This window comes from Pimephales promelas, chromosome 8 (assembly GCF_988280905.1).
Source record: "Pimephales promelas chromosome 8, fPimPro1.hap1.1, whole genome shotgun sequence".
NCBI lineage: Eukaryota > Metazoa > Chordata > Actinopteri > Cypriniformes > Leuciscidae > Pimephales > Pimephales promelas.
Window position 1 is genome coordinate 2,489,922 of NC_142776.1, and position 16,090 is coordinate 2,506,011.

Here is a 16,090-nt window from a genome sequence, read left to right on the forward strand (position 1 = left end):
AACTTTATTTTTAATGACGTTCAGCTGATGAGGTAAAACATCGTCATCTGTTCACTGAGGATTGTTTTGTAAACAAGACTGGATTTGCAGAGCGATGGTGCTGTGCCGTCTATATTGGATCTGACAGGAATTGTGCAACACACGGACTCTGGGTCGAACATGTGTGGGCGAATCACTCCGGTTGCCATTTTACAACATTGGACGTTTTCAAAACAATTTTTTATTCATTCAAATTCATTATAATATGCAAAACTGTTATCCAATCACAGCAGTGGGCGTTTACTACCAAGTCTTCAGTGCGAGACGTCCATAAAAACCCAGCGTTTGTCAGCTAGGCTTAAAACTGGGGTACAAAATAGCCTATTACTTATTCATTTTGATGTTTTTGAATGCAAAAACCAAGCGAACATCATATAATCAAATTTAAAAAGCCAGTTCATGACCCCTTTAAAGGCTCCTAGTTTTGTTTTGAATGTCTCCTGTAATTTTCAAAAAACACTTTTCTCACATATTGACAGTTTGATGAAGGATTCAGTCTGTCTAAACCCCGCCTCTCTGAGAGCTGCTCTGCTCTGATTGGTCAGACTACCCAGTCTCATAACCAAATGCTCATTATCACATCTGAATCACAGCTCTTGATCACAGTGATACGAACAGTAATGATGTGTGTTTTACAGTATCAGTCTCATCAAAGTGGATTTGCTCGAAATGAACAACACAAACTCTTCCAGTCTCAGATACACTACAGCGATTGAGGGCGGGGCTAAGAGACGCTGTTCAGCCAATGAAGAGCATTATGCAAATTAGTCACAAATCTATGTAGGCTGGAATTACTGACTTGTTTCAGGCAGTTTAGGAGACAATAACTCCGTTTATCTGCACTTTGATATTAAACTTTACATTCACTAACAGCTCTATTACACACTACATGAACGGGGATATTAGAAAAACCATAATGGGGCACTTTAAAACAAGAATATGTTTTACTAAAATGATTGTTGTCCAACAGGTGTAGTTTGAATAGTTTGAAGGAATAGACCATGTTTGGTGAATGGAAGCTGCACGAGGAGCAACAAGTAAAGTATCGGTTGGACATTTTAAAAACACCAAAGTACATGAAATCAGCACAATTATTTTACAAGGTAATCATCAAATAAAACAATAATTATGGGATAACCCTTTTGATGAGACTATTATGTAAATCCAAGGGTGTTCACCCATGAGTGAATCAAACTCACAGACTATTATTTAGCAGAAATGGCTCGATCCTAATTGCTGTAAATGATGATTACCTGTGTGCTTTGGACCGTAATGTTCCCGGTTTGATATGTTCTAATTTTCCTCCGTCATTATTGTGCATTAATCCGCTGTGACCCGCTATCCGGTGGGGCATTGTGTTGCCATAATAACCCGGCTTTGGAATGATGTTTTGGGTTCTGACGGGAGAAAAAGTGCCTGGAATCTTATTACCGCAAAGCTCAGGCGACAACAGCCAAACCCAAGCAGAATTACAAATCAAGGCCAATCCCTGGACCCAGGCTGAGCAGAATAGGAGAATAATAATATCTCCGACAACAATGAAATTAATCATAGGAGGAAATGGATTTGCTCTGTAGGGGAGGCAGTGAATGAGGGCCCGCATTTGATACATAGTAAATGTCACTACTGGAAAGAAAGTAATAGACCCGTTTCTTCATTGGATATTGAGGACGGTTAAGAGCTTTGGGCTTGTGTCCTACTCAGTGAGCTTTTAGTTAACAATGCATGTCCTCATATTTCTGATATTAGGACGTATACTTTAAACATTCTGGGCCCGTTCAAGAGAAGCATGTGAAAAGAACTGCTTTAAATGCAAATCAAGCGGATGTATCAGGAATAATGTGCCGCACGTGTAGACCATGAAGGCCTCGTACGCTGTTCAAAAAAATATGCAGATGAAAAACAAACCACAAAAGACATGATTAGCGCTAAGGTCACACACAGATACAGTCTTACATAGATATAAGAGGTCAATAGAGGTGTTTTGTTTTTAATCTCTGTTTTATAGAGCTTTTCATAACTTTTGAGTGAGTAAACACTGACAGAATTATCAAGGACACTGTAAAGCCATCACCACATTTTTTTTGCATGTGTCACATGTGTCAGCTCTGAGGCTTATGTCAGCTATCATGTTTAACATCCTGTTTAGCCAGCTCTCTTTAGGTCTTGTGCATGCATTTCTCACCTTCTCACATGTACCGAGACTTCATTTAGTCAATTATTCATCAAGCCAACCTGTATACCGGAAATCTGCTGCACACAGTGCAGTAAAAATCCTCTATTCTCTTCTGCTTGGTGCTCATTTGCATCATTTTGAAGTCTTTTAGTTTGTTTGCAGAACATTGCATTAGTCTTTGCTGCATTTTGGCATCCATACACTAAAAAAAAGTGTTTTAACCCAAATTTGGGTAAAATATGGACAAACCCAAATGTTGGGTTAAAATGTCATTTAAAATTTTAACACAACTTTAACTTTCACTTTCAGCTGTGAATGTTTTAATTACATTTTTAACCTTGTCCATATTTGACCCAAATTTGGGTTCAGCTTTTTTAGACTGTAATATCAAATCTAATGCATCAATGTGCCATTTTTGTAAACACATAGCCTAATGAAACTCTAAAACATTTTATGAGATGTTAACCATTGATTGAGATGTTAATGACCACAGATCAATGGGTTTTTTATGATATATTTTTTTTAAACTTCCAGTTTAAAAAGTTGAAGCAACATCACAGTCCTCACACAAAGCTATGGCTTGGAACCTTTATGGTGCTTTTACGCAAGAACATTCACAGAAATATATCATAAAGGTTTGGAACAAAATGAGGGTGAATAAAAATGACCAATTTAACATTTTGAAGAGTCCAATTGCTTTAATCAAAATCAGGACCCAGGCAGTCAACTCATCCGCCCAATGATCCAACCGTCCAAGAATAAATTCATGCACTCTAAAAAAATGCTGTCGTTTCAACCCAAATTTGGGTCGAAAATGGACAAACCCAAATGTTGGATTAAAAATGTCATTAAAAATGTACCGTTGAAGTTGGGTTAACATTTTTAATGATATTTTTAACCCAACATTTGGGTTTGTCCATATTTGACCCAAAAAAACAAATGTTGGGTTAAAAATGCCATTAAAAATGTACCGTTGAAGGTGAAAGTTGAAGTTGGGTTAACATTTTTAATGATATTTTTAACCCAACATTTGAGTTTGTCCATATTTGACCCAAAAAAATCCAAATGTTGGGTTAAAAATGGACCGTTGAATGTGAAAGTTGAAGTTGGGTTAACATTTTTAATGATATTTTTAACCCAACATTTGGGTTTGTCCATATTTGACCCAAAAAACCCAAATGTTGGGTTAAAAATGTCATTAAAAATGTACCAATGAAGGTGAAAGTTGAAGATGGGTTAACATTTTTCATATTTTTAACCCAACATTTGGGTTTGTCCATATTTTACCCAAAAAAAAAACAAATATTGGGTTAAAAATGTACCGTTGAAGGTGAAAGTTGAAGTTGGGTTAACATTTTTAATGATATTTTAACCCAACATTTGGGTTTGTCCATATTTGATCCAAATTTGGGCTGAAACAACCCAGTTAACATTTTTAATTACATTTTTAACCCAACATTTGGGTTTGTCCATATTTGGCCCAAATTTGGGTTGAAACAACCCAGTTGACATTTTTAATGCCATTTTTAACCCAACATTTGGGTTTGTCCATATTTGGCCCAAATTTGGGTTGAAACAACCCAGTTGACATTTTTAATGCCATTTTTAACCCAACATTTGGGTTTGTCCATATTTGACCCAAATTTGGGTTGAAACAACCCAGCATTTTTTAGAGTGTATAGCCGTGTTAGAGAGGGGCTCCGGCAGAAATCTGCTCTTCCAGCTGTTGCAGAAATGGAAATGGTTACCTAGCGGGAGCAGCTCAAAGAACTATATAGAGATTTGCCTCTTTCATTGCTGACTGAGATTGGCGCTCACCGGGTGCAGACATTCGGATAACGCGCTCGATAAGCGAACGACTGTGGCGAAACACAGAAAACCAGTCTTCTTCCAGCTTCCAGTCTCTTTGCGTCAACTCCATTATCTCTCATGCAACAGGCGGTCACACTTATTCTAATGTACGCTAAAGCTAAGAGATGACATAATGAACCTGCGGATGGGGTCCGACGTGTTTAACTGATCCAGATATAAAACAATTAAAGTCATCCATTCGTAATGTCTCCCCGAATGGTTGTGCCAAAAAGGAACCAGTGAGCTGGATAACAATTACCAGCTACATGTGAATTTGAGCTTGTCATTTTGCTCCGTATTCAGACTCGCAGGTCACGGCTGATCTGTCAGCGATGAGTGACAGGAGACGCCGGGAAAGGTGGGTGGATTGTGGGGTATGAGAGACAGGAACGCAGTAGCAAATGGAACAGACAGCTTGAAAAACCTTTCGCTCTCGCGCTCTTCCTACGATTGAGAAAATCACGGGGGAAAAGTGTGTAAGATCAGGGCCCGTCTCACCCACACAGAGCTCTGTGTTCTTCAGCACAGTGTGATGGCACAATCAAACCCTTTCACTGCCTCCCTCCAGAGATAAACATCACACGTTTCACAGAACACGCTGTCAGGGGCCCTTTTTACAGCAGCCAGGCCCACAGACTGCTTTTAATCATTTAATTATAACACAAAAAAATCCGATTATCGTATTTTTCTACACGCACTTGTCAGCTCTCCCTCTCTTAAAAGGTCTCCCATGGACATCAATTAATCCATTTTTAGGATGTGGTGGCGAGCCGCCGGAGATGTCAGCATCGTGCAACTAATTCGTGTTTACAGAGAATGGTGAGCACATGTTCATCATAGTTTCATGCACAAATTAAAGATTTATATACATGTAAAACTTACATGCATTTGGATTGCACAGTTTTAACATGAACTATTAAACATGTGATGCATATTTGATATTTGTCAGTCATGCAATCATTTAAAATGAAACGCAAGTAACGTAATAATTTTGCATTTAAATAGAAAAATGCATATTTTATTAACTGGTTTTATTTAAAGGGAGTAGAAAATTCGTAATTTTGTATTAGTAGAAAACCTGTAGTATTTTCGAAATATCATGCTTTCCACCCTCATATCCCCCTGAGACGAGAGATGTATGTATTTTTTGTCTGGAAAAAAAATCCTCTGATGACGCAAAAATTTTCACATTTTCATCACGGAGACTCACTAGTAGCCTAGACTTGTTGTTTAACGACTGCGCTCTGTTACCGGTAGGCGTGGCCTCCTAGGCCAGTGAAGCAAGTGCATTCTGGGAGTTGTTGTCTTTCATATAAGCCAAAAATACATTTTCTGGCTTTTCTCAGTCTAGAAAGCTCCAAATTCAAAATGATTTAACATTTCTTCTACATAAATGACCCATTTTAAATACACATTCATCTTTCCAGAGGTGACGTATCCCTTTAAATACTCATGTCAACATCAAATGGCTTAGGATCAGCTGTCCGTTGTCTAAAAGTTTGAACATGGTTAATATATGGCTATAGCTGTGGAACCAACAATATTCAATTACTTATGAGAGAACAAAATTGGAGTTATTGATGATATATATACAAACATGCATACACCTGTTTGTTTTACTATTACAGAAATCTTGCCTGTCCTTTCCTGATTCATTTATGCATGACTAACAAATACGCATCACGTTTAGTTTACTGTTTTATGTTAAAACTGTGCAAACCAAGTGGATGGACATTTTATCCCTTACGAAAAAATATTTCAAGTTCATTTTATGTAGTATACTTAAGTAATGTTCAAGTATATTTTTAAGTATACATTATACTAATGTCACTATGTACTAGTGTACTATTTTAATACCGCTTGGGACTAAATTGGCCCACTTTTAGTACATAAAAGTATATGTTTAAGTGTACAGTAAGTGCACAACTAGTTCATAATTATGTATCTCATGTGTACTGCAAGTGAATTTATGGGTATACTAGTAGTTTACTTTTTTACTGTAATACTTATACAAGTATACTTTGAATACTTAATTATACTTTTAAGTATTTCTGGATCAAAAGATTGAGTACAAGAACAGGACAAATATACTTGCTTTTCTCTCAGTATAAGTCAAGTAAGTGTAATTTGAAGTATATTTCTGAGAAGTACAGGAAAAATAAATTGAAAGATACTTTCTTATTTTTAGTTTAAAAGAAGTATACTAATGGCACACTTGAATAAACTTCTTTTTTGTAAGGGATATGCATTTCAAATCTCAATTTTAGCCCTAAATTTTGTGAAGATGTGACCACCGATCTCAAGTCCACCGCACAATGGCCAACATATTCTTCCTGAACCCTGGAAAACTCCTCCTGTTTCCAAGGAAACGCTTCTCTGTGCTTCTCCCTCGGGATACTGTCTCCCCTCAGACACCAAACTCTTTCCCTGAGTCTCGGAGGGGTCTTCGGTCCCGCAGGACACCCGGTCACCCTGCCTGTGCTCCTATCTCAAATTCACCACTGCATTTCAATATCCTGCAAATAATGTCACCACACATCTATAACTGATCATGTGGAAAATATTGAAACATCTGAATAAAAAATAAGCAATGAATGAACACAATACTAGTTTCACTCAATCATGGGCACATTTCCCAGTTTGGTTGGGGTTTGGCCGAAATTATTTTATAGTAATAAATCTTAAATTCATTCTTTAATAAATGTCTAGAATAGCTGAATTTTAAGTTCCCTATATGACAGATAACTTCATCATCACATTTACAACTCCAGAAGCTGAAATTTTGCTAGGACTTTATGAAGTATAGTCACAATCGAAATGGTCGAAACAGCCAATCAGAGAGCAGCATGTCAGCCCAAGCCCTGTCTGATTGGCTGAGGGGGAGCAGAAGAACACAATTATAAGCTCATAAATATGAATTGTGCCATGCTGATGTTGATCCCTGAGTGTCCAGTCACATGACAGCATGAATATTAACGAACCCAGGAAGAACTGAAAGGTTCACAGGTCTCAGAGGATATAGTCTTATAGCCTCAGGAGTGCTCACATCTGTCAGTGCACAACAAAGCACTTGTATTTGAAAGCTGATATAAACAGCACGTAAGATGCACAAATTCCCTGGAGACAAACCATCCGATTCAGGAATGCGACCTCCATCTCACCCTGGCTGCCATCACACTTATACTGTATTTATGACTGTCAAGGAGAGAATAGGGAGAGGGGTGACAGCATGAGGATTTGACTCAGCACATGTGAACTAATTTCTCCCTGTTCTCTATTCTTTATGCAAATAAACGTGGGATGAATGAGGTTGGCCTGCAGTGTGAATTGAAACTTGGTTGCTTCTCATTAAGATAACTGATAGTGTGACACGCTGAACTTGGATTTTCTTACGGGAGAGCCACAGCAGGCCGTTAAGTGACGCTGTTCCACATATGTCTCTCCGGGGGACACTGGTTTCTAAACTCAGAGACGTCACGGTGCCTGTGTGAGAGATGAGGAGAACTGCTTATCGCTCACATCATTAAGTATGGCATTAAGCAAAACCATCCCCTTCGATTGCTACTACTGTGGGTATTCAGATAGCTAGCAACCAGCCCTCTGAGACCAGAAATTTTGCTTTAGGAAGAGAAGTGAGCCATTTTTAACCCTTTAATGCCTATTTCTTATACACAAATCTACACACAAAAACAGAGAAAGGCCTTTAAATTCTCTAACCAGCATGATCAAAACTTTGCAGGAAAGTGGCACACAATCAACATGCCTTTTGTTGCCTGAGATTGTACGTTTAGTAAGCACTCGTGTAATATTTGTCTAGTATTTGTCTTTTTGCTGTAAAATCTTTAATGATTTTTGTTATTAAGTATTAAATGTAAAATTTCAAGATATTAGGAGACATGATTGTGCATAAACATCATCATGTTTATTATCAAATATGACATCAGGCTCCCAATCATCATTGTATTACATATGCATTTGAATGCCATATCTATATTTGAATATCATCTTAGGTTGCATATTATTGGGGGATATAAGGTAGCAGCTGAAATTTATGAATTTCATATAATTTGTCTGAATAAAAATAATTTACATCACAGTAATAGGCCTATCAAAATTGTATTTTACTTTCTGGCTATCGGCATAGCATTTTTTTGTTGTTGATTGTTTAGGTCTAGAGCTGTATAATTAATCATAAAAATAATTTAAAAAAAAAATAGATTTAATCTCTAGCGTAAGGTTTCTAATTATATAGCCTATTTTTTGCAGCATCCCAGACATGTCTGTTGAGCTCAAGATTGTCCAGTCAAAGTTTCACTTCTGTTCACTGCCACTTGAAAATGAGCTCTGAAAATTTACCCAACACCCAAAAGGGTTTCTTTACTTTACGTGTCCAAGAAAGCGAAATGGCCAGAGTTTATTTGAGCTCGAGGCCTCGAAGAGTTCCGCATTGTCGTGAATGGCAGCGTACAAGACGTAAACACGGTGAATACTATTTTTTTTAGCCGCGTTACAGAGTGAAGCATCCAGTGAACAGCTTCAGTGATTAGCTATTAGTTTAATAGAAAAAACACACGGTTAGAATCAATTTGGACAATTCAGATATTCTTAAAATAATGCCCAACTGAATGGAGTTCAACTTGGTTGGTGATCGAGGTTCAATGCTCACACGCGACGCCTTCTACTTTAAGGTAAGTTGAATTGTTTACTTTGTGTATGTCTAGCTTAAACACCCCAGATTTACTCTTACTATTAGCAATTTGGTCTTTAAACTATTGGGAACCTGTTGTTGCTTGAAAGATAAGTTGTTATAGGGCCTATAGGCTACCTATAACGTTACAAGTTAGCATGGATATTGTGTGTTGGATTGGTATTCTTTAAACCTCGTTTAAGTTAAGGTAATTATATATACACTGATTATGTGCAACGATATTTAATTAGTAGTTATTTATCATGGTATCCTAGAATTTCATATATAAATTTAAATATCATGTTGGCAATTAAAAGACAGGAATTATGAGCTGTACCCTGAAATTAAATCGTGAGCAACCATATTATTATCATCATCATGCATCCCATCTGCCATATGGATGAGAGTGTAGTGTAGCAATACACTTTATTGATAAAGACTATTTTTGTATGCTTATTAAAGTCATAAGATTCATAGTGCATGGTAGCTTATTTAACCTGGATGTCATTAGAGTACAACTGGATCATTTTCCTCATTTGAGCTGTTTACATGAACGTTTTTCTTTCTGATCGAGTTTACTAACTTGCTGTTTGCATGTAAACAAGCCACTGCAAACATGATAAAACACACAAAATGACTACGTAAATCTCTACACATTTTAATTCAAAACATTGTCTTGATTGTAATTGTAGGCTATGTAAATATGTCAAGCTCAATATGCAGTTACACCAATATCTATGGTTACACCTAATATTCTGACTAAATTCTTGATTTGATGCTCGTCGATGCTTGTCAAACTTTACAGTTGTGTTTTATCCATTTGATAAGCATTACCATTTATTTAAACGTAGCTGCATCTCACTCCGTTTAAAACTAAACTTGGGCAATCTCATATAAAACTGTATTTTCTACCTCTAGTTGTGATCAATCGTTACAATGATGTTTGGCTCATCATCAAACACCACTAACAATGCTTGCAGTCATCTTTTTATAACTTTGAGCATTCAAAAAGATCATTACATGCATCAGATCTGCTGTTCTTGATCATTCTACTGAACAACAAGGTTTAGCTGGATGGTGTGTGTTTGTTTGTGCGTTTCTGCTGGTTCAAAGAGCATTGTCACGGCATTTACTTGGGCTTTCATTTAGTCTGAATCTTTCAGGTGTGCACCGTAGATCAATGGAGGCTTTTTCTTTAATAAGCAGCTGCGGTTTGCCTCAGATTCCCGTTAAAACAGCACATCTGCAGTGACAAAGCGGTGTGCCTATTTTCCTCAGCCTACGTGCATAAACGGCTCTTTCAGCGGCAACCGTGAATCACGGCCCTGCTGGATGCTGATGGCCTAAAGTGAAGGGTAATTTGGGTAACTTTTTTTTTTCCACAACAAAAGCCAGGCTGTCAGAAATGATTTCAAGCTGATTCCAATTTCAGGAGACAACATTACCGTCTGTTTCCATTATCTACTTAAGTGTGAATAAGATGTTACCTAACCAAACTCTGACTAAATTACATGAGAGGTGTCAGTGTTACACTGGGTTAAATCACATCAGGACCCTCGTATTGTAGTGAGATCACTTTTTTCCTACTGGATGGGTAATTTCACGCAGTAGATGCTATCTCAGAAGAGGATTTTACACACCAGCTTTATTCCAGTACAGGCATTTTTACTGTGTTATATTCAGCACCAATAATAGAGTTTTGACATGCTGTAATAGCATTGGCTTGCAGTATATTTACAACAGTTGGGAATGGTTTGGGCATTTTGACCAAAACCATATATCACATGAGTAATGGTATCTTATCTTATAAAAAATCTGATGTTTTTGCTTGAAATTCAGTAAATATAATGGCTACTTTTAACCATATAGTGTATCTTCTGCCGTATAAACGGTATTGCATTTTCTATTGTTGGACGGTATAGTCTCATACTTCGTTGGCAATATAACCCAGAGGTCTTGTGTGCTGTGAGTGCATTGTTTGTTGTATTGATGGTAAAGGGTTTTCGTATTGATTTCTGTGCTAAGACCTGAAAAGCCAATAATGCCGCCGGTCATAAATGATTTCTTTTAAACAATTAGAAACACCATGAGCGGTTGAGATGAGATGATGCAAGTCAGCTGTAAGAGCTGCGAAAAGAGAAAATCTCTTATCTGCAGAAGTGTAAAGTTCGATGTGAGTCTTCACATGTCAGACGCCGTTGTTAAGTGGGATGCATGTTCTTTCTTCAACCGTCCAATGACACATGAGCACTTCTGTGAAACTGACAGGTTAGAGAAGGAAAACCTCCCGACAGGAAATGTCATTGTGTGATTGATTTACAAATCTACTCTGTTGTACGAGCAAGACCACTAACCCCCTGCCAAAACAAACAGTTTTTTTTGTTTTCAATAATTGCAGCCTAATTGTTGCCAAATACACTCACCTAAACGGTTATTAGGAACACCGGTTCAATTTCTCATTAATGCAATCTAATAATCAACCAATCACATGGCAGTTGCTTCAATGCATTTACAACTCATTTCCACTACAAATAGGAAAAAGAGGCGACAATTTGCAAGAGCTCACCAAAATTGGACAGTTGAAGACTGGAAAAATGTTGCTTGGTCTGATGAGTCTCGATTTCTGTTGAGACTTTCAGATGGTTTGGTGTAAACAAAATGAGAACATGGATCCATCATGCCTTGTTACCACTGTGCAGGCTGGTGGTGGTGGTATAATGGTGTGTGGGATGTTTTCTTGGCACACTTTAGGCCCCTTAGTGCCAATTGGGCATCGTTTAAATGCCACGGCCTACCTGAGCATTGCTTCTGACCATGTCCATCCCTTTATGGCCAACATGTACTCATCCTCTGATGGCTACTTCCAGCAGGATAATGCACCATGTCACAAAGCTCGAATCATTTCAAACTGGTTCGTTGCTGTTTGCAGTGCTTCATGGAATTGTAGTTCTTTCCCTCACTCACTAAAGCCGTTAAGTACACAGTTTTGTACCTTTGTGTTTTTGTCAGATTTTCAAATCAAAGTTTGTAATGTGATTCTCCTCATAGCTGGTTGGTTTGGTTCATGGCTTACAAGGCTTTAACAAAGTCTTTTTTGAAATCCCCATGGGGAAAAAGCGCTGCTGAAAAAGTGGGCACTGTATAGATACAAAAATAAAAAAAAATTGACATTATGCCAGTCCAGATTGTGTGAAACAACACACAGAAAATCTAATTAGGTAAGGATACCTTTTGCATAGCATTAGCATAAACATTTTTTTATTATGCAAATGAGATATTTTGTTTACCATCCATCAGTATAACTCACACGCACCGCCCAATCAATGTTCAGACTCTGTTAATCTTTTCAGATGAGCAAGAATGCATTAAAATGTCATTTCCTGTTTTTGTTTGAAGCCACGTTCCTGCAGCACACATGCGTTGTGTTTCAGAGGGTCCTGTCATTCCCAGCATGCTGGGAGAGCATTAATTGGGAGGTTGTCAGAGGGAGAGATAGAGAGAGTCTCCTTCACATGCCATCAGCGGTTCATCATTCTGGGGAGGGGGATCTGTCTGCAAGCTGTCAGCCACGAGATTTCGCTTTTTATTAAAGATTGTTGTGTCATATCTCAAGGTCTCATCGTCAGCCAGGGGAAGAAATGAAAGTGATTGTGCTCTGTTATAGAAAGTGTCAGGGATTTCTCTCTGTCTATACAAAAAGGTTGTGTGTTTATGGATGTTTATTAATCTTCCGCACCGGTTAGAGGAGCTGTGGAAAAACACCCTGCAATGCTAAAACAAAGCGATGGTCCCTTTAGACCTCGCCGTCTTCACTTTCTTCATAATCTGGGGATTGAGGCTAGTGCATATCAATCAATCTGTCAAACTTAACTTTTACTTAAATATATCACCTTTCAAACAAATCCATGCAATTAGGGCTGGGCGATATATCGAGTTTGTACGATGTATCGTTATATTTTTTGAAACGATATGGAATGAGGCAATACCGTTTATATCGATACAGTAGTTTGATATGAGCACATCTGAAAAATAGCGGAGGTTGCAGTGTGAGCTGCTGCAGTGAAAGTAGCTAGGCTACGTAGTACAATTTGTCCTAAACATGACACAAGCTTATATTAATTGCGTCAAAATCACTTTGATATAGTTAACAAGTTTAAGGCAGCTTGCCGCCCTGTCAAATGCTCTGACAGACACTGTTGCTGACTGACAAGATATACTTGCGCTGTTTAATGCGTTTGAGATGTGGTGCTTTCCTCAGTGCTCAACTTACATTTCACAGGTATATTCTCCATCTGTAAAAGTTAGAAAGTAAAGCAAATATGTCCATTTCACAACAAATATGTCCATGTCAGAAGAGGACGAGTTTCTGCAAGTGAATCTCCGCTAAAATTCATGCTTCCTTGAACGAGCGCCGGCGCGCGCATGCGCGTGAATAGTACTACGTAGTACGAGCCCGTTCACATCCCAAAGCGCCGCACATGGCACCCTTTAACGTGAAATGAGACGCAGATATATTTGGGCAGAAGGCGCCCCCTAGTGGTCTAACCCTTACCCAACACCATACCTAAACTTAACCATTAACCGAAGCGTCTCATTAGACGTTAAAAGGTGCCATGTGCGTTGGATATTTACGCTTTTGCAAAAGCGTCCTATATGGCGCTTTGGGATGAGAACGCGTTGGTAGTACACAATAATTCTGACTAAAATAAACATATTGCTAAAATATTTGTTGTTGGAGAAAATAAATATGCCATATGTGGAATTTTAAACCTACAAGTATATATTTTTAATGAAAGTGAAAGTGATTATAATGGGGTAATCAAATGCAGGCTAATATAATTAGTTTGTGCTTTTGTTTTTATTTTCATTTTTAGTTTAGCCTTTAGTCAATATAAAAAGAAAAGCTTTTTGCACATAATATATTGCATAGCCTATATTATATTTGTTTCCATATCCTTCAATATCAACATTGTTTGTAGGATATCATTGGGCCGAATGTGAATATATATATATATATATATATATATATATATATATATATATATTTTTTAAATATAAAGATTTTCTTTCTCTAAATAGAAAACGTAGAAAGTACCGAGATATATATCGTATATCGCCATTTGACCAAAAAATATCGAGATATGATTTTTTGGCCATATCGCCCAGCCCTACATGCAATTCAAAGTGCTTCACAAGCATAAACAAGTTACAAACTTTATTATAAAACTGTAAAATGATCAATAATTAAATGTTGATCAACCAAAAGTGATAATTATGATGAAAAGCAAATACTTGAAGCATAAAATAAGACTCTAAAGGTCAGACAAAATATTTGGGGGTTTAATTTAAATGTTTTGCTTTGTATTGTTGCAATGTTGGTAATATACACTCACCTAAAGGATTAGGAACATCTGTTCAATTTCTCATTAATGCAATTATTTAATCAACCAATCACATGACAGTTGCTTTAATGCATTTAGGGGTGTGGTCCTGGTCAAGACAATCTCCTGAACTCCAAACTGAATGTCAGAATGGGAAAGAAAGGTGATTTAAGCAATTTTGAGCGTGGCATGGTTGTTAGTGTCTGAGTATTTCACAATCTGCTCAGTTACTGGGATTTTCACACACAACCATTTCTAGGGTTTACAAAGAATGGTGTGAAAAGGGAAAAACATCCAGTATGCGGCAGTCCTGTGGGCCAAAATGCCTTGTTGATGCTAGAGGTCAGAGGAGAATGGGCCGACTGATTCAAGCTGATAGAAGAGCAATTTTTTCACTGGGTACCACTCATCTCCACTACAAATAGGAAAAAGAGGCTACAATTTGCAAGAGCTCACCAAAATTGGACCGTTGAAGACTGGAAAAATGTTGCCTGGTCTGATGAGTCTCGATTTCAGACGGTAGAGTCAAAATTTGGCGTAAACAAAATGAGAACATGGATCCATCATGCCTTGTTACCACTGTGCAGGCTGGTGGTGGTGGTGTAATGGTGTGGGGGATGATTTCTTGGCACACTTTAGGCCCCTTAGTGCCAATTGGGCATCGTTTAAATGCCACGGCCTACCTGAGCATTGTTTCTGACCATGTCCATCCCTTTATGGCCACCATGTACTCAACAATGATACTCTTTCTCCGTCTTTCTTGAACCAAGAAAATTCCCCTTTTTTTGTCAGCAATAGTCCTCCAGATTATGTGTTTGACAGCTCCGGGGATTTCGTAAAAACTACAGATTATGCTTCTGCATTTCTGTATCCCCGCCCACGGACAGTCGGATCGACAGAGGGTTATTAATAAAACAGATATTGTAAAAGTAGGTTTACCACGGAGTATTGAATCATACTTTGACTTCTCTATAAACAGCATTATGGTAAAAATAAAACTGTCACAACAGCTTTCTAACCTGAATGTGATGAACAGCAGTTTCTTTCAGTGTTATTTCCCCTGCATTTGGCCTAAAACACTGTGTATGCTGTCAGTGTCATCCAGTTTGAAATGTTGAGTAAAAACCAAGGTTATAATCGTAACATTGTCACTGAAAAAATAACATTGCTTGCGAGAGGTTGTTATCTCGTGAACACCTTCACACAATCACACGTTAAAAAGTGCTATAAAATGATGTATTTACAATATTTTTCTAATTCTCAATACAATTTTGTCAGTGTGTTAATGATGATCTGAGAAGAGAATGCGCCTCCTTTAGAAAGTTAACTAAAGTTTGAGTCAAACGCAAGTTTGAGGTAAAATGCAGTTGGGTTGTCGATGTCAAAACACTATATAAGCTGCGATTCAAATATTAAATAATGTTATGCCATTTTTTTACTCTTATCTTTTTTTTTTACTCAGAACTCGTTTATCAAAATGAACAAATCTTTATTCATTGAATGAACCAAATGACAAAAAAAAGATTCGTTCATTTTGATGAACAAGTTCGAACAGGAGAGTCATGAACGCCCATCACAGAACAGAGCAAGACGAGCATTTGAGCTTATAAAACTTAAACTTTTTTTTTTTTTTTTTTTTAAATGAGCGATCGTTTCGCTTGATAAGACCCTTTTTAATCATCTGGAATCGTTTAAAGCCCTTTGAACAGTTTACAGTTGTACAAGTCTTTTGGACCTTGAACCGTTTGGTTCCCATTGAAGTCCATTATATGGAGAAATAAAAAACTTAATTTCTTTTTGACGGAAGAAAGAAAGACATGGACATCTTGGATGACATGGGGGTGAGTAAATTATCAGCAAAAGTTTTTTTAAAAGTGAACTACTCCTTTAACACTTCCTTTGTTTCGCCTTTCTACATAGGCAGCTGAAGTGCCCTTTTAAGGCCGAATTCACATA

At 37.6% G+C, this 16,090-nt stretch overlaps 1 long non-coding RNA gene across 1 annotated transcript in view; it reads left to right on the forward strand.

Moving 5' to 3' along the window:
- Positions 1–8,532: 8,532 nt before the first annotated feature.
- Positions 8,533–16,090, forward strand: part of LOC148977625 (uncharacterized) — a 117,299-nt gene continuing 109,741 nt past the window's right edge. Inside the window, exon 1 of the long non-coding RNA XR_016169428.1 lies at positions 8,533–8,754. This is a non-coding gene — a long non-coding RNA (uncharacterized LOC148977625). The remainder of the gene's footprint in view (positions 8,755–16,090) is intronic.